This window comes from Monodelphis domestica, chromosome 3, assembly GCF_027887165.1.
Source record: "Monodelphis domestica isolate mMonDom1 chromosome 3, mMonDom1.pri, whole genome shotgun sequence".
In the NCBI taxonomy this organism is placed as follows: domain Eukaryota; kingdom Metazoa; phylum Chordata; class Mammalia; order Didelphimorphia; family Didelphidae; genus Monodelphis; species Monodelphis domestica.
In genome coordinates this window covers 434,921,125-434,943,543 of record NC_077229.1, presented here as the reverse complement: position 1 = coordinate 434,943,543, position 22,419 = coordinate 434,921,125, and the positions used below count along the sequence as shown (strand labels likewise).

General features: G+C 35.7%; 1 protein-coding gene across 26 annotated transcripts in view; it reads right to left on the bottom strand.

The window, feature by feature from the left end:
- Nucleotides 1-22,419, bottom strand: part of NEDD4L (NEDD4 like E3 ubiquitin protein ligase) — a 444,249-nt gene that overhangs the window by 158,084 nt on the left and 263,746 nt on the right. Inside the window, exon 1 of one of the 26 annotated variants that reach the window (XM_056824478.1) lies at nt 1,867-10,091. The exons of the other annotated variants lie outside the window; for them this stretch is intronic. The gene's annotated coding sequence lies outside the window, so the exon portion shown is untranslated. Of the gene's footprint in view, nt 1-1,866; nt 10,092-22,419 lie in introns of those variants that run through there. 26 annotated transcript variants of the gene reach the window in all.

Here is a 22,419-nt window from a genome sequence, read left to right as displayed (position 1 = left end):
ATGCTAGTGTCTTCCTTCTGACATAATTACAATTTACATGGTATATAAATTATATAGTTTTTAAATTAAATTAATTTGTTTCTTTTTATTATCATGCAAAACACATTTTTATATATTGGTCCCTATTGGAAGAACACACTCATACAAAACCAAAAGCCCAAATAAAACCAAAGAGGCACTGATATGAAAGAGGGTATTCTTTTGATTCACATCCATCTGATTCCATTCTGTATATATCTTGACTGTTAATTATTGGAATGTTGTTTCTCCCATTAGATTATCAAATCCTTGAGGGCATGGAATATTTTTGTCTTTCTTTGTATCAGTTAACACAGTGCCCAGCTACAGTAGGCACTTAAATGTTTGATGGTACTGCTGCTGTTGCTGTTCAGTCATTTCAGTCCAACTCTCCTTTGGACCCCATTTTGGGTTTTCTTGGCAAAAAAAAAAAAAGATATTGCAAGTTTGCTATCTCCCTCTCCAGCTCATTTGACAGATGAGGAAACTGAGGCAAACTGAGTTAAGCGACTTGCCCAGGGTCACACAGAAAGATGAATCTTCCTAACTCTAGGCTAGGTACTCTATCCACCGTACCTACCACCTAGATGCTCCAGTGGTGGTGGTGATGAGGATGATAACATCCTGAAATCAAATGATAGACCAAACCCAAGGTAAAATATTATGCATACAAACTGGAGAGAAAAATGGAAACCTTGATGTTTGCTGAGAAAAATCTGTTTTCGATTTCCCCAAAGAAGCTTTTATTTTTTGAAGAAAGAAATAGATTTGAACACTACAGTATATCCAAATATAACATTTCACAGACATATCATCAATACATTAACTAATAATGGTAGTACTTATCAAGGCTGAAATTATGTGATTTTAATATTTTCAAAGTTCCTTATGCATATTTATTCATTTGATTCTTACAACCATATCCTATGAGGAAGCCGAGACTCAATAGACATTTCTGAGTGACCATGATTTAAGGAGAGAGGAAAAAAGTGGTCTAATGACAAAGCTATTGCAATAAAAGGAAGCAAGCATCAGAGAAGTAGGAACACTACTCCCAGCCATGAGGTATTTGTTGCTGTTATCAACAAATTAATGAGACAGACAGAGGGAGAAAGAAAGAAAGAAAGAAAGAAAGAAAGAAAGAAAGAAAGAAAGAAAGAAAGAAAGAAAGAAAGAAAGAAAGAAAGAAAGAAAGAAAGAAAGAAAGAAAGAAAGAAAGAAAGAAAGAAAGAAAGAAAGAAAGAAAGGAAAGAAAGGAAAGAAAGGAAAGAAAGGAAAAGAAAGGAAAGAAAGGAAAGAAAGGAAAGAAAGGAAAGAAAGGAAAGAAAGGAAAGAAAGGAAAGAAAGGAAAGAAAGGAAAGAAAGGAAAGAAAGGAAAGAAAGGAAAGAAAGGAAAGAAAGGAAAGAAAGGAAAGAAAGGAAAGAAAGGAAAGAAAGAAAGAAAGAAAGAAAGAAAGAAAGAAAGAAAGAAAGAAAGAAAGAAAGAAAGAAAGAAAGAAAGAAAGAAAGAAAGAAAGAAAGAAAGAAAGAAAGGAGAACATAGAGGCATTTGAACACAGAGAAGTGGCCAAAGATAAGAAAGGACATGGCTTGTACAAGAAAGCTTTGGGCAAACCCAAATGGCAGTGGGATGAAAAGGGCCAAGCTAAAGATCTTGGAATTTATTCTTGATAAAAACAACTACTATGGCAGAATTTACTGATATAGAATGACACTAAGAAACATAAAAAATAGGACTTTGAATACTTATAAAAAGGAAAGATGATTCCATAACCTAGAAAGAAGAACCAAAATATAAGCTAAGAAATCATTCATTCTCATATTATGACAATCAAAAAATTTACCTACCAGTATCCAATCTGGATATGAGCCTCTCTGAGCTTACTTAGATTGCCACTAGGAATGACAGACTGTCACTGTTCACATGCTCCAAACCTTCCCAACATGATAGGACCTGCTGGAACATGCACTCTGTTGTTACTGCCTTCAACAGCTATCAGTGGCTTTGTCAAGCGATTCATTTCAACCCTGCTCCCCATTGACTCAAATAAATAACAAGTAATTATTTGACAAATCTCTGTACTCTGTGAATTTCCTTCTTTTATCACAATTGCAAGGTTCTGATCTCCTCAGTCATGATTCTGATTGGCTGCTAGAGTTACTCCCAGAATGATAACATCCTGAAATCTCTTTTCCCAAAAATCATATATTCGACTTTTAAAAAGGTAAACATAAGTAGGAGTCAGAAGATTCAGGTTTTAATCTTGTTTCTACCAATAACTAGATATCTGACCTTATGAAACTCACAACTCCTCTGACTCAATTAATTTATAGAAATTTGGAATTCTACTTCTTGAACTCTCCACCTCAGGGGGTGGTTGTGAGGATTAATTCAATTCAGCAAATCCAATTGAATAAGCATTTTCTATTAAGAATTAACTGCAATAACCACAGGACAAATAAAACTTTGCCTTCAAGACCATTGCTGTAAAGTGCTATATAAATTTACTACTGTAATTGTATTGGCTATGGCAGTCCTTCCATTCATGCATATGTAGGAAACATAGATTAGAGATTCTGTGCTTCCAAAGATGCCTGGCAATGCATCTTCAACCTACAGTTTTAGAAAATGGCTAAAAGCCAGACTTCTATCCATCATGCCATCATGCTTATCATTTAGACATTCACTGATACATGTGTGTGCAAACACACACATGACTTAGAAACTTTGAAAACAAGAAAAAAGAAATGTGCAAAACTATAAATAAAAGGTCTTTAGACTTCAAAGAATCATTACCAGCATTCCCCAAATTTTATTCATAGGAAAGATAACCAAATTTAGATAAGAAGTTTTTCCATACAATAATTTGAAATGTATTCATAGACCTTTGGCTTACCAAAACAAGTCATGTAACCTCTACTGGAATCAAATTCTTCAATTGTAAAATGAGGGGGTTGGACTATATAAAATTAAGGTCCCCTTCTCCAGGTCTAAATTTGTGATCCTTTGGATTTTGTCAGTTATGATGCTGGGGAAGAGTTTCACCTGTATTAGATATATTGCCTAAATTTCTTTAGAGTACATATTTGAATTTTTAAATTATAATTAAAGTCATGAATTAAATGACAGTTATAGAAGAAACTCCCCTTTCCAGAAACAGCTCACTTCTCTACAGAAGTGGGATGACTAGTATAACTGGTTGGATAGCATAATTTTAACATGATAATGAAATGCTCAAAATGCTCTTGGGTTATCAGCAGCACAATGTACACTGAAAACAACAACCTCTTATGGAATGTGTTCCACCAGTTTGTATACTTAGGGTATACAAAAAATTAAGATATCAAAAAAATGAAACTCTACAATATTGCACTTTATTTAGAGAAGAAAATTATCTCATTATCTAATAGGGCAATTGAAGCATTTTAAGAAAAATGTATTAATAATATCCTCAGTCATTTTTATTTGGCTTTTCCTCCTGAGTGTGCTCCCAAGATTTGGTTATGGACCCTTTTCTCTCTATACCCTCTATCAGCTTCAGTGGGTTCAATGATCATCTCTATGCAACTTATTGCCAAATTTATATATCCAGCCTTATTATTTCTCTTGAGATCCAATCCCACTTCACCATCTGTCTACTGGACATTTCAAAACTCAATGTTCCATAAGAACCTCAATACACACACAGTGTCCAAAACAGAAATCACCATTTTTCTGACAAACCCATCCCTCTTCTGAAATTCCCTCTTGCTGTCAATGACTCTCATTCATCCAGAAGTTTACTGAATAATGGATTCAATGGGTTAGACATATTCTTTTGGAAAATCATTTTGGTGGATTAGTAGACGATAAATTGGAATGAAGTGAGACAAGATATGAATATCAACTCGAAGGATAATAAAGGTAAAACATGATAAGAGGCTAAGCAAAAGGGATGGCTAGTGACATATGAGAGATATTGTGAAAGCAGAAATGACAAGATTTGTCAACAAATTATATTGAGAAGTTGAGGATGACATCAAAGATTCAAACCTGGATCACTGGAAGGATGGAAAGATGGTAGTGCTCTCAACAATAATAGACATATTTAGAAGAGGGGAGGAGTTTGAAAGGCAATGATCATGAGTTCTATTTTGAACATATGGAATATGAAGAATGAGATTAAGAAGATACAAAACTACCCAATATCCAAAGAACTTTCACAATACAAAGATGGAAGGCAGGATTATGAAAAAGAAAAATACCCAGAAAAAAATTTAAGAGAAGTTCAAAAACAACAAGAGAAATTACAAGGTGAAATCAGCAAAGATGCACAAAAACACACAAAAAATGGTAGGGCTCTAAAAACCGGCTTTAAAAATTCCCAAATGCATTGTGATGCCATGTAATGTGTTATATGGCAGTGAGTCAAGATGGTTCTTTTGTGCTTTTAGTAGCATTCCAAATAGATTTTACAAACAAGCTACTTTGAATATCTAGAATTTCATCAGTGTTCTCTCCTCTGATACTGATGAAAGCCTTTTCTGTGATTTAGTAAATAAATGATAGTTCATCAGTTGCTGGCAAAAAAAAAATGATTACCTGTCAACCAACCTTCTGGTAATGAGTTGCTCTGAAGAACTAGTCAGTTCTTGGCCAGGATAATACATACAAAAGAACTTATGTTCACATGTCCAGCACAGACTTTAAAAAGTCTAATCATCTTATCATCAGGAAGCATTGGAACAGAACATTGATGAAGGAGTGCTATTGTTATTATTTGATGGTTCTTGCCCTGGTGATCCTGGAGGTACAAGATAAGTCCATCCCATACTAATCTTTGCTTTCTCTACTTTCTCTTGTTCTTGAGGAAGAATGGTGTAATAGAAATAAAGCTAGATCTGGAGATCTGAATTCAAATCCCATGTAAGATGTCAGTTATCTCTGGGAACAAATCATTTCACCTACTTAAGTCTTGATTTTTTCCATCTGTAAAAATTGAGATAATATTTTAGCCTATCAACCTCATAAGCATTTTGCACATTTTAAAGTAATATAGTATTGCACATAATTTTTACCTATAGTTTGTGCTACAAAGATTATGGGCAGCTAAGTGGCACAGTAGGTAAGAGCACTGGACCTAGAGTCTGAAAGATCTGAATTCAAATCCAGTTGTAGACAATAGCTGTTTGATCCTGGGCAAGTCACCTAAATTCTGTCTTCCTCAATTTTCTCATCTATAAAAGGAGGATAATAAGCGCATTTTTTACCTCCCAGGGTTGTTGTGGATCAAATGAGATAATATTTATAAAGCACTCTGCAAGCCTTAAAGTATTATGGAAATGTTAGTTATTATTATTGTTTTTGTTATTATTAGTAATAATACATGTAGGCCAAGTCAACAAGCATTATTTTTAATTAAAAAACATATTCAACATAGGAAAATTTACTGATAACTGCCTTTGTTCTTAGCAATTGTCATAGTACTCCAAAACCAAGTCTAGTTGTGAAAAACAAAGAAAAAAAGAAAGAAATAAAAAAATAAAGAAAGTGGCACCTGGAGTCAGAGAGACTCAACTTTCTGGATTCAAATCCTGACTCAGACACTTAATAGCTATGTGATTCTGGGCAAATCACTTAACCCTGTTTGTCTCAGTTGCTCAGTTATAAAATGAGCTGGAGGAGGAAATGGCAAACCCTCAGTATCTTTGCCTATAAACCCTAAATGGGATCAAAAAGAATCAGGTACAACTGAAAATCAAATACCACAGCTTTGGTTGAACATATTGTTGGATGACTTTGTTGCTATTAGAATATGCTGTTCTCTCATCCTAAGAATTACTCATAAGCTGTTGATCCAAACTCACTCTGTATTGTTACTTGCAAAATGTCCAACAGAAAGAACAAAGAATCTGGAGTCACAGACTTTGGTTCAAGTAATAGCTCTGCCATTGACTATTTATGGACAAGTCTACTATCTGGCCATATGGATTTCACTCAGAGCCTCAGTATCCCATCAGTAAATGAATGGTATTTCAATACAATATTTTTTAAGATTCCTTCCAGCTCTAAATCTAAGATCCCATGACAAACTTATATTCCTTTATTTTAACTTCAATAGATTCATTTATATATTTTTCATTTATTAGCTTAAATATTTACTGCTTACCAAGTTAAAGGATTACTTAACTAACATAATACATTAAAAAAAATCACATGGCAGACAAACTATTATTTTATAACTTCTTTAAAAGATTAGTTTACAGTATTGTTCCACTTTCCCCCCAAAATTTTCTTTACCTTCCTTTACTCTCCAAATTGATTACTTTAAAATACTTTAAGATATTTGAGATTACTTTAAGATATTTTAAAATCTAACCAACCCCAGTTCCTTTTTTTGTTAAAACCTCAAAATTCTGTAATAAAACATTACTGACTACTCGACATTAAAATCATCGTATTAGGAAACATAAGAATAGAGGGAAATTAGATAGGTCTCAAAAGACTTCACTTAAGGCAGGAAACAGTACCTTAGTGTTTAATTCCTACTTTCCTTTAACGGAAAAAAACAAACCCATTCCTTTGAAAGCAGAAATGGAACAGTGGGAAGAGAGCATTGTCTCTAGAGTAGAAGTTCTTTACCTTTGAGGAGTTGTGGCCTCTTTAGGCAATCTGGTGAAGCATATGGACTGCTCCTCCAAGCAATATTTTCAAATTCATAAAATGGAACACACCGAATTGTAAAGGAAACCAATTATATATTGAAACATAGTTATTATGATATTTATGAGGGAAAAACATATATTTATCTAAGTTAAGAAATCCTTTTCTAGAGTTAGAGACCTTGGGTTCAAATCTCATCAAAGATGCTAATTCTCTTGCAAACAATGGTCAAGTCACTTAACTTCAGTTGTTATGCCTCAGTTTCCTTTTCCTTAAAATGAGAGGAGTTAGACTAGTTGGCAGCTAGGACCAGATTGGTAATTCTACAATCAATACTACAAACTATGATAGAAAAGTTTATATAATCAATGATCTACCGATGCCCTGAATTGGTTGGCAAACACAATGAATGAAGAGTTTTTTCTTCCTAAGGCCTTTTAGACATGGATCCTCTTTAAATTCTTACATAGAAAAAGAAAGTCACTGATATATATTTCCAACTGGAGCTATGAAATACCTTTAGCTAAGACCTAAAATTATTTAAAAAAAAAAAGGAGGAAGAGGAGGAGGAGGAGGAGGAAAAACTTAACATTTATAAAGGACCTTCTCTATGCACTATGGACAAAGCAGATGCAGAGTGGATACAGAGCCCAGACTGGAGCCAGAAAAATGCATTTTCCTGAATTCAAATTTGACCTCAGACATTATCTATGTGGCCCTGGGCAAATTGATTAACTTTGTTTGCTTCAGTTTCTTCATCTGCACAATGAGATGGAGAAAGAAATGGTGAAAAATTCCAAAATCTTTGCCAAGAAAACACAAAATGCAGTCATAAAGAGTTGGGCAGGACTACAGAATGATTGAATAATAATAACTAAGCATTACAAATAGCTCTCTAGTGAAGAAGAGTTCTTTATTCAGCAAGAAGACTTTCCTAGTCCTCCTGAATCTTAATGCCTTCTCTTTGAGATTACCCCTAATTTATCCTGAAAATCTCTTATACATAATTATTTGTGTGTGGTCTTCTCCACTGGGACTTCCATGAAGGCAGGATTATTTTTTGCCTTTCTTTGTATGTCTAGAGCCTGGTACATGGTAGATACTTTATTAATGCTTGCTGACTTTACTTTCCTAAGCCTTTGTAGGGCAAAGAGGTTGCCTGGGCAGTCTGTCTGTGTTGCTTAACCTTTCTTTAAAAAAATGATAAGATTTTGAGCTGGAAGGAGCTTCTCAATTATCTTATCACCTCCCCACCCTCCAACTTCATCTTCAGGATGAACAAAATGAAGCCCAAGAAAGTGAGTTAATTTATCAAAGGTCAAATCATGAGGAAGAGATCTAACTTGGAAAAATCTAAGCTAATGACATCCTTCAGATGAACATAAACAAACATAACAAATTAAATCAAGCCTAGGGAAAGATTATTTCAGCAAGTAGATGTTTTTTGAGGGGGAGTACTCTTTCCACCTTATCTCTTAGAAAAACAAACATGATATATTTATTTACTACAAAATTAAATATTTTAACCATGTCTCTCCATAAATATAGGCTTTACATACAGAGCACCACACTTGCTTGACCATTTTTTCTCCAGCAATTAACTCCCTCTTCCCTTATCTAGAAAGATATTGTCACCAGGCACAATTACATGGAGAGGCACAAACCATTTCTATCTCCAGAGAAACAAGACAAGTACAGGCATGGGTCCCAATGACACATTCCATGATTAAGGTCTTGCTCCCTACTTAGAGTTCACTCCTTTGCCACCAAAGCTCCAAATTATGAGAGGTTCTCCCTCTCATTAGCAAGGGAGCTTGTCAGCAACTCTTGGAGTCATAGCTCAACTACCAGTCTCCTCTGAACTCTAGTGACCTCACCCATCCACCCACCTACCCACCCCAAGACTTATCACTATTCTTTCTGCTTTTCTGGGGCCCCTCCTGTAAAATTTCTTAGCTGCCTTGCTGTGTGTGGCCTACTTGTTTATCTGGTTTGCTACTGTTTGTTTTTTGATGGAGAAAAGAGATTAAAGCATTGTTATTCCTTCTCTTTTATTTATTCTTTATGGTTTTCTCCCTACTACACTATTTCCTTGGGAAAAAAATGTTTCTTTTGGCTGACTTTTATTTTTCCTGATAGCAAGAACCACAATGTACAGAAGAATCACAGTATTCTGGCCAAAGGACAAAGCCAACTCAAAGAAACAAAGGCTAATGAATCTAATTCACCATTCAAGACCCTTCATTTTCCCTTTCATCAAATGAAATTTCTTAGGCTCGCCCTCTCTAAGCTGGCCAAACTGGCTAGAAACATAATTGTTACTACTTTAAAAAGACAGAGAATAGAGATGGCAACACTAAAGAACAGGCTGAGGAAGGAATCAAAAATGCCTTTTGACATTGAACCATTTAGATTGCCTTGGCATAGGATCATCTAGAAAAATACCCCCAGTTTATCTTAAAGAATATTGGGTTAGGAATCAAGAGGATTGTCTCTGTTCTACCTCCAACTACTTGTGTGGCACTGAAGATGACCTTCGGTGTCTCAGTATTCTCAATTGATAAAATAGAAGGTTTGACTAGATATTCTCTAAAGCCACTTCCATCTCATGCTGTGGTATGATTAAGACTAGATCAATACAATGCCTGTAGGTCATCCCCTATTTCCTAAATCTCAAGTTTTCAAAACATCCACTGTTCATCAGCCAAGTTCAAAAGCCAACCAATGTTATTTGCAACATGTGATGAAAGCATAACTATCCCTATACACTACATGCTGATGATAACAATAATAGCAGACCAAGACAAATTACTGACCACAACAACAACTTTAATATATTGTTTTTCATGTCTTAGGATTTGTTTCTTTTCTATTTCAAATGAATTAAAGTGTATTCATCCAAATAAGAGGGTTTCTAGTTAGGCTGTGCTAATTGAATAAAGCTTGTGTTTCATTTACTGAACTTAAGGCTGAAAAATAAGGACACCTTTAGGCAAGCTCATTCTTTGCCTTAAGTATGAAAGAAATAAGCATCTACATTGCCATATCTCTCTTGTCACAGCTTCACTCCTCCACAGTTAAATGCCCTATGACTACTAGACATCTAGTAAAACATTGTTGTTCAAGATGATGATCATAACCTGAGGAGTGGGAAACTATACCCCAGGATGCTTAGCTGTTGTCTGCTTGAGACCTACAGTGATAATAAGGTAGTTTGCATTAAGCCAGGAAATGGACTGGACATGAAATAAACCACTAGGTCCCCAATCTGCAGATCTCTTCCCTTTGTGCCTAGGATTAGCTTGTCAAAATGGCAAAGGAAAGGCAAGAAGTCTTGTCACAAATGCTGTTTCCTGGTTCTGTGTCTGTCACATAGACAAGGTTCTAATTGCAGAAGAGAAAGAATACCTGACCTACTACTGACAGAGAAATTGTTCCAACAAAAGTCCGCCCCCCCCCCCCGCCAAATCATTTTTGTGTAATCATTTTTTTCAGAATTTATTTCCAAATTTAAAATTGAGCTGTAGTAAGAGCAATAACCTAAGTTCCTGCTATAGGCAGGTTAAACTAATTTTGCCCAATAAGGAATGTAGATAGTTCACTAAGATTTAATTGGCTCAAGGGACTAAGGTGTCTACTTTTTGCCTGTTTCCTGGAAGCCTGAGCACAGAAACAGGATGAGAGAGACTGCAGCTCTTCTCACTTCAAACCTTCACACCTCAATCCACTGAAGGACCAACAGTGGCAAAGAAAAGCTGCTCTCTACTCTATCCTCAATGAATATTCTTTCCTTGCCCCAAATACCCTCCTCAGATATTGCTAAGTAATTATCTTTATACTATTAGCTTTTCAGTGCATATCCAATATTTAATGACTGACCAAATTTTAATTATGAGATGAACTATCATTCCTTCATTTCATTCTGATCTAGGCCACCATATTGGCTTCATTGGCATTGGTCTGGTACAAGGACCATCTTGAGATCCCTGCCTTCTTCCAAAGCATCACCTTCTCCTACATGAGATCTTTCCTTAAACCTCTTTACTCCTGGTATTGGTGTTATAAACATACTGAAATTACTTTATATACTTTGTATTTTCTTATTTCTATCCAAGTTATATCCTCCCTAGAGTTAGCTAGGTGATATAGTGCTGAATCTGGAGTCAGGAAGACCTGACTTCTAATCTAGCCTAAAACATTTACTAGCTGTGTGACATGGACAAGGAACTTAACCACTATCTCTGTTTCTTCAACTGTAAAACAGAGATTATAATGTTTCTTACCTCATGGGGTTTTGTGAGGATCAAATGAGGTAGTATTTGCAAGGCACTTGGTATAATTCTTGGTACTTTCAGATCTCTTAATAAATACCAGTTTTCTACTTTCTCCTCCAGTAGATTGTAAGCTCCTTGAGGGAAAAGGCTACTTTGCTTTTACCTTTGGGCCCAAAGTAGGTACTTAACAAATACTTACTGAATTAAAATGAACCAGAAATGGTGTTTTGATGTAAAGCATTTCCTCTTTTTTTTTTAAACACTTACTTTTATGAATACTAAATATCTGTTCCAAGGCAGAAGAATGGTAAGAGCTAAGCAATTGAGGTTAAGTGACTTGCTCAGGATCACACCACTACAAAATATCTGAGGCCACATTTGAACTCAGGACCTTCTGAGCCATCTACCTGCCACAGTGTATTTTCTTTATAATGAATTACAGGAATCCTAGAACTGGAATGGATCTTAAGGATCAGGTTGTACAAAATCATGCCACTGAATGAAATGCATTCTACAACACTCTACACCATTTCCATCCTTAGCTTTCATACAGGAAACTCAATTTCAAAGCAGCCCACTATTTGATTGTTCTATTTTTAAGTTCTAGTTCATTAAGAGTTGAAATAAATCTAACTTATCTTCTCATTCACAATTTACGGAGCACACCATATCTAGACAATACAACTACTAACAATCAGAATAATTCTCTCATTCCAGCCCCTGGATCTTCAATTATGTTGTTTCTTCTATACCACATGGCTACAGCATTGGCTTACTTCTCTCAATAGCATAAGGTTTCTTTTCTTCATCAAAACAAGTCCAAGAATTTATTGAGTACTTACTTTGGGTTGAGGATTATTCAAAAAGCCACTTCCCCATGAAGTCTTCAAGAACTAGTCTATTTTGACTATGGATGATTGTGGTTTCAGGCTGCTACGATATCTAAATCAATCCAAGTGCTTAATCTCCAGATCTTGCTTTCTAATAGTCAAAGGGGATATTCTTTTGAGGGGACAGAGTATTAGACTTGGTGTCAAGATGAAATGGATTCAAATGGTACTGTCAGACACTTTCTAACTGTGTGACTCAGGCAAGTCACATTAAGGCACTGGTTTGTGCCTCAGGGCTTAAATCTGTAAAAAAGAAGGGTTTGGGTTTGATGGCCTCTAAGATCCTTTTTGCTATAAATCTATGACTCTATGATCTTGAAAGGGCAGCCAGGTGGTGCAGTGGATAGAGTGCTCAGCTTGAAGTCAGGAAGACTTGATGATGTCCTGGGCCTGAAGTCAAGAAGACTCATCTCCCTGAATTCAAATCTAGCCTTTGACACTTTCTTACTGTGTGATCCTGGGCAAGTGGCTTGCTTAATCCTGTTTGCCTCAGTTTCCTCATCTGTGAAATGAACTTGAGAAGAAAATGGCAAACCACTCCAGTTTCTTTGCCAAGAAAACCACATGGGGTCATGAAGAATCAGATATGACTGTAAAACAACTGAACATTTATATGGCACTTAAAGACTTAAAAAACATTTTTCTTCACAAGGCTTTGTGAGCTACGCAGGGCAAAATCTGTACATTTTAAAGATATCAAAACAGACTAAAAGAGGTTAAATAACCACAAAAATTACTGAGTTTTTATTTTATGTACACTTAAAAATACATGTATTTTCTTCCCTTTCTCCTTTCTCTCTCCTTTCTCCCATGACAGATTGAAAGATCACCAAGGACAGAGAATGTTTAATTTTCAAGTCCCCAGAGTCTAGTCTACAAGTGGTCTTTAATAAATGCCTGTGGATGGAATTAACTGACAAATCACTTGACTACAATCACACAACTAATAATTGTGAGAAGGTCATATGCACTCCTAGCCCCATGTCCATTCCATGACACAGTTTGGGGTGGGAATTCTGCTGTTTCTAACAGTTTCATAGATTTCTCTCCTAAATAGCACACTGCCTGATTCCAGACAGAACACCCACGAGCATCGCTCTCATCATGTCCACTGCAGTTGTTTCTCAGCTGTCTATGTTAAGTGTGTCCCCGAGATATCTGGCTGGCCCATCCTGTGTATGGCTGCCCTCCTCCACGTTCCGGTAAAACAGCTGTCAAAGAGTAGGAGAGCAGAATGCTTTAAGGGAGAGAGAGCTTTGTTTTAAAAAAAACTCCAAATCCAAGTGATTAGTCTCCAGGTCGTGCTTTCTAATACTCAATTTCCTTACAATAATATTATATTACATGTTATATTATCTAATATAATAATATAAAACAATATTATATAATAATAATAATGTTATTTGTTATATAACATGATAATATAATGATAGTATGAAGTAGATATTTTAGCTATTATTCACTTATAATAAAAGGGGAAACTGAGGTTCAAAGAGGCTGTAATTTACCTAGAGTTACTCAGTTTTCTTAAGTGCTGAAGCTAGGATTAGAACCAGGTCTCTAAGATTAGAACTGAGACTCCAAGTCCAGCCTTTCCTTTTCCCCTCCAATTATACCAATCCTAACTTTGTGACTGGAAGAAGGAACCAGAAATTTGAATAGAATTTTCTCCAATTCCAATAAAATGTCTTTAATGTTTTCAGGCTTAAGTCATGTTGAAGAATTCCTGGAGTAGCTTGTCAGGAGGTTGTTGTGTTTTTAAATACACCTGTACACATATAGAAACAAAAACATCCTCCTAATAGGCCTAATAATTTGATGTATCAGTAATGATCAGTAAAGCATTATGACTTGAAATTACAATAAAGAAAGTTACCCGTTATGATTCCCAAGCCAAACCTTATCATAACCTCTTTCAGTAGTGACTATGTTGTGCATCCTTCTCTGAGATTCTTTTTTATTCTTTCTTCAAATGTTTACTTTCTATCTTAAAATCCACACTAAGTATCAATTCTGAGGCAGAAAAGTGGCAAGGGCTAGGCAATTGGGGTTATGACCTGCCCAGGGATATACTGTTAAGAAGTATCTGAGGCCACATTTGAAGCTAGAAAATCCTTTCTCCAAGGCTGGTTTTCTTTCCCCTGAGCCATCTAACCAGCCATTAAAGAGCTTTTTAAGGTGAGTACTGTCTTACTTATATAAGCACCTAGCACCCAGCTCAGTTCCTAGTGTTGGCATGACGTAAATGCTAATTGAACAATTTGAGTGCCACAAATGGGGTTTTATTTCTTTGACAGCACAATATCTAATTCTGTAGAATGAGACAAGAAGATGAAAAACTTTCCCAACTTAAAAAAATAAAGAAAACAGCTCTAGAGAAGACTAAACCACATTAAGCTTGAAGTTCATGGAAGAATATTGACCAAGGTTTTTCTTGAGTTTATAGCCCATTGTGTTGTTTAATCTTTTCGGTCATGTCTGACTGTTTGTGACCCAATCTGGGTTTTCATGGCAAAGATACTGAAGTGGTTTGCCAGTTCCTTCTCCAGCTCAGGAAACTGAGGCAAATAGGATTAAATGACATGTGCAATGTCATTCATCTAGTAAATGTCAAAGGTAGGATTTAAATTCAAGTCTTCCTGACTCCAAGCTCAGCACTCTAATCACTGTACCATCTAGCTATCCTTTCAAGATCATAGAATCAGGGATTTATAAAAAGGATCTTAAGAGACTATCAAGTCCAAAACATTCCTTTTTATAGATTTAAGTGCTGAGGCACAAAGCAGATATGTGATTTGCCTGGGTCACCTAGCTAGGGAGTATCTGAAGAACCATTTGAATCTATATCATCTTGACACCAACCTGTTAGGAGAACATTTTTGTTCTGTATGTGTATGTGTGAAGGTATATTTAAAAGTTATAACCTCTTGAACCTCAGTTTCCCCTATTATTATAAATGAATAATGGCTAAAAAAACTAAACTATAATAGGTGAATGTAAGGAAATTGCTTTTCATATTTTGAAGTGCCACAGAAACATCGATTTCTTATCATCATCATGGAAATAGCAATAAGGGGTCTTGAATGAAATTTTGCTTCACTCTACTAACTAAAGGCAAAAAATAATTAAAAATCAAGGTCCATATTTGCTATAAATTTTCCCTTTCTTTGTCATCCAGGGAAGTGGACATACATGTTTCATTTAATTTTTTTCTGTCAATTAAAAAACCTTCGAATCCACTTAATTTATTTATTTTTAAACCCTTACCTTCTGTCTTAGAATCAATACTAAGTGTCAGTTCTAAGGTAGAAGAGTGGTAATGGCTAAGCAATGGAGGTTAAGTTACATGACCAGGGTCACACAGCTAGGAAATATCTGAGGCCAGATTTAAATCTAGTACCTCCCATCTTCAGACCTAGTCTACAGCCACCTAACTGCCCCTCTTCTAATGTATTTTAATCAGTCTTCAAATAAAATGAGTTCATTGAAGGTCCCGATCTATCCTTTTGAATATATCTTTATACTTAATAATAGCTAGAAATTATATAATGCTTTAAGATTTGTGAAGTACTTATAAATATCATCTTATTTCACCCTTAGGATAACCTTGGAAGAAAGGCACTACATTTTGGAGATGAGAAAACTCAAGAAGAAAGAGGTTAAGTACTTTGCTCAGAGTCTCACTTCTCTAAGTCTTTGAGGCAGGGTTTCAACTCATATCTTCCTGATTATTGCATATTCACTGTGACACTCAGCTGCCCTGTATTTATATATATATACATGTATATATATGATTATATATGCATGTGTATATATGATTATAGAGCTAGACATATAAAATCTATATATAAATTAATTACATTGTATTAACAATTTTTACACGAACTATTATATACAAGTGAATTATTTTTTTTTTGCTTAAATAAAAACCACAGCACATTAATTGTGAGTCTATAGACCAGATTTCTTAGGCATGATTACTTTTCTCTGCAGGTTTTAGCATATACATGAAAGGGACCTCATCCTTCACCCCTTTCCTCATATGGTCCTACATCCCCTCTAGCCCACTCACCCAAACAATTATTCTATCCAATGAAAGAGATGAGTAGAAGGTTTTAAGTGTGCAAATCAATACCCTGCATCTGCCAGGCTTTAGTCATCCTGGTCCCCGAGAGCGAGAAACACTCAGTGGGGACTGGGATTAAGTCCCGGCGTTGTAGAGCTCATTAAACTAGGATTGCCTAGATTCATTACATACTGTCTTGTCTAGAGGTGCTATGTGATACATGGAGCCTCAGTACTTAACCCAGTGCCTGGCACATAGCAGGTACTTATAAATGCTTGTTGACTGACTATCAGGATATGTTTGCTTCTTAGAATTTTGGTCAGTCAATCCAAGTGCCACCCTTCTTCTGGAATGTAAATTATGTATCCTTCCTAAGCTTTCATTATACCAGAGATTCAGATGGTCTTCTCCAAATGATTCCTAAAAGCATCTGTGCATTATCTGTCCTGATGAAAGAGTCCTGCTTGTCAAGCAGAGTTCATCAGCTTTGGGAAACTACATGAGAATAGTGTCTGTTTTTTTCATTCTCCCCATATCAGGAATAAGTGATGATACCTGCATCTTGTGAAACATGCATGGAAGGTAAATGGTTTCTTGGTCTGGCTGCTCCATTATGCTACTTGGTTTTCTAAGGCAAAGTGGATTATGCTATTCTATGCCCTCAGTAAGCAGGCTAGGTTTCATACTGACATAGTAAACACAATTCAGAGCTATGATGCATGCTCAAAGATAGGCCAGATGGACAACTGCCTCTAGTAAAAAAAAAAAATCTTCCAATCTGCTGAGCATCCCTCATTAGGAAATGTGGGTTCAGCTCTTGAATTGGGTAAAAATGGTATGGGTCATCTCTCACTTCACATTAAAGTAGGATTGTAGAGGGAATTGTTGAAATTCATCATTCTCTCATTATCACTTTAAATTCAGAAATTTGGCTTATGTAGGCATGATCCTTTTGGAATGTAAAACCAAACCACAACCATCATCTTAGAATGACTGGAGACAACAGCATAGACAATACGTAGGACTCTGGAGGGGCATTTTGGACAAGAGGGTAAATTCAAATTGATCACAACTTCCTGAGGCCAGTTGTATAACAGGATTTTGGAAGATATACCCATTTAAAGGTCTGGACAATATGAAACCTCAATGTGATTTTTTTGGCTGTAAAATCATTACTGTAATTTGTCATCCAATGGAGCTGCTTCAGATATCACTGTATACTGACTTCTTTTAGAGAGAAAATAAGATCTACTGTAATTATGTGGTATGATAATCCAAGATTTTTGGAGATTTGGGACCATAAATCTCCTTATTTCTATGAGCAAATTCAGTAATTAGTAGGAAGAAAGGAAGCATGAATTCTTATAATGAGAGCCAGCCTTGGAATCAGGAATCCCTAGTTTTAAATGCTACTTCTGACCATTGATTGGAATGTAGAAAGCATTTAAGGGTATAAATTCATTTTTGGGGGGTAATCTTGTACATTCCAGTATAGACTCTAAGAATCTAGGGATTTTAAAAATAAATGTATTTGTAGCTCATCAATTTTAAACTCAGTTATCTAGCAAACTCCTCTTTCTTGAACAAAGCTATGAACTAGGAAATAAGCTAAATAGGTCTTAGATTCAACTTTCTCTTCTCCACTCCCCTCCATGCTATTTCCACATATCTGAGTGTCTATCCATGTATATGCATGTATGTATGTACTTTTGTGTATATCTATAACCATATACACATGAACTCATCAATACATAGTCAGTTTCATGGACTTAAATTATTATATGCATGAGTATCTCCTCATCATACATTCATATAATATAAAATTCTAATAAGATTATCTTGTTTCTAAGCACACAGTTGGATGGAAACTGTAGATAAAAGAGCAAAGGACTTCCAGATCTAAAAGAGCAGCACGCTTATAGAAGCAAGGAATGACATTTAGAAGAAACAGAAAACAAAAACAAAAAAAATTTTTTTTTTTTAATTTTAATATTATTTTATTTGGTCGTTTTCATACATTATTCACTGGAAACAAAGATCGTTTTCTTTTCCTCCCCTCCCCCCCCCCCCCCCCCCCCCCGCCTTTCCCTCTCCCATAGCCGACGCATGATTCCACTGGTTATCACATGTGTTCTTGACTCGAACCCATTTCCCTGTTGTTGGAGTTTGCATTATAGTGTTCATTTAGAGTCTCTCCTCAGTCTTATCTCCTCCAACCCTGTGGTCGAGCAGTTGCTTTTCAGCGGTGTTTTTACTCCCACAGTTTATCCTCTGCTTGTGGGTAGTATTTTTTTTTTTAGATCCCTGCAGATTGTTCAGGGAAATTGCATTGATACTTATGGAGAAGTCCATCACCTTCGATTGTACCACAATGTATCAGTCTCTGTGTATAATGTTTTCCTGGTTCTGCTCCTTTCGCTCTGCATCACTTCCTGGAGGTTGTTCCAGTTCACATGGAATTCCTCCACTTTATTATTCCTTTTAGCACAATAATATTCCATCACCAACATATACCACAATTTGTTTAGCCATTCCCCAATTGAGGGGCATCCCCTCATTTTCCAATTTTTGGCCACCACAAAGAGCGCAGCTATGAATATTTTTGTACAAGTCTTTTTGTCCATTATCTCTTTGGGGTACAAGCCCAGCAGTGCTATGGCTGGATCAAAGGGCAGACAGTCTTTTATCGCCCTTTGGGCATAGTTCCAAATTGCCCTCCAGAATGGTTGGATCAATTCACAACTCCACCAGCAATGAATTAATGTCCCCACTTTGCCACATCCCCTCCAGCATTCATTACTTTGCATAGCTGTCATGTTAGCCAATCTGCTAGGTGTGAGATGATACCTCAGAGTTGTTTTGATTTGCATCTCTCTGATTATAAGAGATGTAGAGCACTTTTTCATGTGCTTATTAATAGTTTTGATTTCTTTGGCTGAGAATTGCCTGTTCATGTCCCTTGCCCATTTGTCAATTGGAGAATGGCTTGATTTTTTGTACAATTGATTTAGTTCTTTATAAATTTTAGTAATTAAACCCTTGTCAGAGGTTTTTATGAAGATTGTTTCCCAATTTGTTGCTACCCTTCTGATTTTGGTTACATTGATTTTGTTTGTACAAAAACTTTTTAATTTGATGTAATCCAGATTATTTATTTTGCATTTTGTAATTCTTTCTAATTCTTGCTTGGTTTTGAAGTATTTCCCTTCCCAAAGGTCTGACATGTATACTATTCTGTGTTCGCCTAATTTTCTTATAGTTTCTTTCTTTATGTTCAAGTCATTCATCCATTTTGAATTTATCTTGGTGTAGGGTGTGAGGTGTTGATCTAAGCCTAATCTTTCCCACACTGTCCTCCAATTTTCCCAACAGTTTTTATGAAATAGTGGATTTTTGTCCCAAAAGCTGGGATCTTTGGGTAACAAAAAATTTTTTTGAGGGAACATTAAGATCATATGTCCCTACATGCCTTAGGGCAGTGACGGCGAACCTTTTAGAGACCAAGTGCCCAAACTGCACCTTCAACCCACGTGTGAGCCACAGGGGAGGGAGGAAGCACTCCCATTAGGCTGCTGAGCAGAGGGGTGGGTGATGAGAGAAATGTCAATAGGGATGCATGGAGAGAGGGAAGGGAGCAGCCCCCTCTGGCATACATGCTACAGGTTCACCATCACAGCCGTAGGGGATCATTCTGTCAAGATCCTTATGATTATGACCTTGAATTTATCAAGAAATTGTTAAATTACTTATAATCTGTGATATTTAAGAAAGTCTAGAATATCATTCAACAATTTCCATTCAAATTATATTAAATTACCTAAAATGATCAGAAGTCTTATTTGGTTCAAAGGATCCAAAGTGTTACTATTCCAAATTATCACAGTTACTTTAATGTGCCTTTCTTACATAAAATAATGTAAAATGAAATTAAGTAGAACCAAGAAAATATACACAACTGCAGCAACATAAAAGGAAAAATAACACTATCATAAACCAATGCAAAGTGAATGTTGCAAAATTATAAAGAACAAGCTTGGTTCCAAGAAAATGATAAAAGAAGACCTCTTCCTATAACAACTTTGTAGCAGCAGTAATGATAGGGGTTATCCATGGGAGTGGATCATTTTGTATAAATAAGAAAATTATTTCAATATATTTTTATTGGTTTTCCTAATATTTTTCTTTTAAAAACTGGTATACAAGATGGTTATCTTGGAAAAGATAGCAAGAGACATGAAGAGGAAATATAAATGACATTAGAAATAAATTAGTCCTCTCAGATTTAAAGTAGCTTTAAGAACTGAATACCTGAAAACATATACATCTAGTCTGAAGAGTTCACACATCTTAAAATGCCGATGTTATATAGTTTTTATTTCCCATCAAAATGTGTTATTTAAAAGATGGGGAGAATTAAACAATATTAAATAAATACTCAGCAAGCAGATTAGTCAGGAAAGAATGAATAACCCCGTTAGACCCTTAATCCTAAAACCAAACTGGTTCCAAAAAAGGAGACAGAGGCAGTGTGGGATGCAAAGAAGGCTTAAGTATGGAAAAATTGTCTAAAGGCTATAGAAGACTTTAGGAATATATAAACAATTTGTTAAAATTACTCGTCAAAATGAATAGATATTATATTTTACTACAATTAATAGGCATGTTAAACTAATGATCACAACTATGCTTTTCATCACTAGCAGGTTACTTAGTTATCTGCAACTTTTATATAATGGCACCTTGAATGTCTGAGACAAACTTAAAATGCACAAAGATTTTTATGTTGCCCTCTCCATGAAGAGGAGGAATCAATAATTACTATGATTAATAGGACCCCCGTCCTATTAACACCAGCAAACAAATGGGTCAACACAGTCATTCCCAGGCCCAAATTAGTAACAGTGATATACTGCACACCATTGAAAGCCTCCATGAATTATTCATTTAAATTCCTCTCTTTAGAAATAAGCATGTTCCATAATGAAACCTAACACGATTGCTGTGGTACCAGGATGAACATCTCCTCTGCTGGGTAATAAAGCATCTGCTGGGAGGTCATTTAGAATTTACCTTTTTACAAATCACTCCTACCATAATGCACTATTCAAAAATGGAGGCATTATACTGGCAAGGAACGATTGTATTGAGTTTATGACTTCAAGGAAAGATTAGAAGAAAAATTTAGTTCCATTTAGTTTTCAAATGTGGTGCTTTTAAAAATAATTATGTTGGCAACCAACATACTCTTCTTTCTGTGTCCTGCTGTTTTCTTTTTTTCCTACAAAAAAGTGTGTGTGTGTATGTGTGTTGGGGTGGGGGGAGAAGGGAAATATTAGGAGGTAGGAACATTCTCATTAAATGAAAGACACAAGATGGACTGAAGAATATTTTTTTTAAAAGAATGCTTGTGCTAGCTACAACTTGATCATTCCTTCATAGCTAATGTTATTATCTAATATTTTCACTGGTCTAAAACTCAGTTACTAGGTGATTAGATAAGTTTTCCATTTGACTTATCATCAGTCTAAAGTAAAAATATGATAAATCAATCAATTCCCTAGCAATCATATCGGATATATTCACAGTTGTCAAGTACATAGTAAATCACAACAACACCACCAATAAACACTGGTTGATTTATTGGTATACGATTTTTAAAATATTTTAGATTCTAACAAATAGCCATTCTATGGAGCAGGAAATACTGGTATATCTATCAAATGCCTTTCTGAGCATTTTAAAGCAATATCTAAAAAAAGCCTTGGATCTCAGCTCTATTAATAATGAAGCTAGAATTACAAATATAAGCCACCACTTTCCTTCCTCGCACAGCTCACTCTCTCTCCCCACTTTTTTGTTGCCTCCATCCTCAGCCCAGCCTTCAAACAAATCTGCCTACATTTGTTTTGGTTGGCACAAGCCATCAGCATTCCAACAGAAGTCACCTGGCTCCTGAAGCAATATGGTAAAACTTACAAAACAGGAAGCTTGTTTAAAAGGAAAAACACTCTTCACTGAGGAACATGAGAGCCACAATTATTGAAATACAAAAAAAACAAGAAGCTGTTTTTGAAAATACATTCTCTGATGCAAATTGACCATTGTAAAGAGGCTTAGATTGAAAATATATGTACAGAAGAATTCTCTATCAGCTCCCAGAAGCTAAAGATATTCATTCTAAGAATTCTATAGTTCTATTCTCTCCTCGTCATATGGTGCTTGGTTATGAGAAAATGCCCATCAGTGCTAACAGAGACATTCTCACAATGCCTATATAGTTTTGTTGTGTGATTTTGGGGGTTGGGGTGGGAAGGAGAGAATAGTGTTCCCCTCCTCCATTCTTTTTCTTCTGTTCTTTTTCCTTCTCTATTCAGTAATACAAAAAAATGCCAGCAGCTGGAATAAAAGTTTTTCAAGTATTTGCTACTGTTTTTCTGACTAATTTAAAAATTCTCTCTCCCCATCACTATTCATATGCTCTCACTGAATAGAGATTTCGGTCTTTTTGAAGGCTTTAGCGGGCTGAGG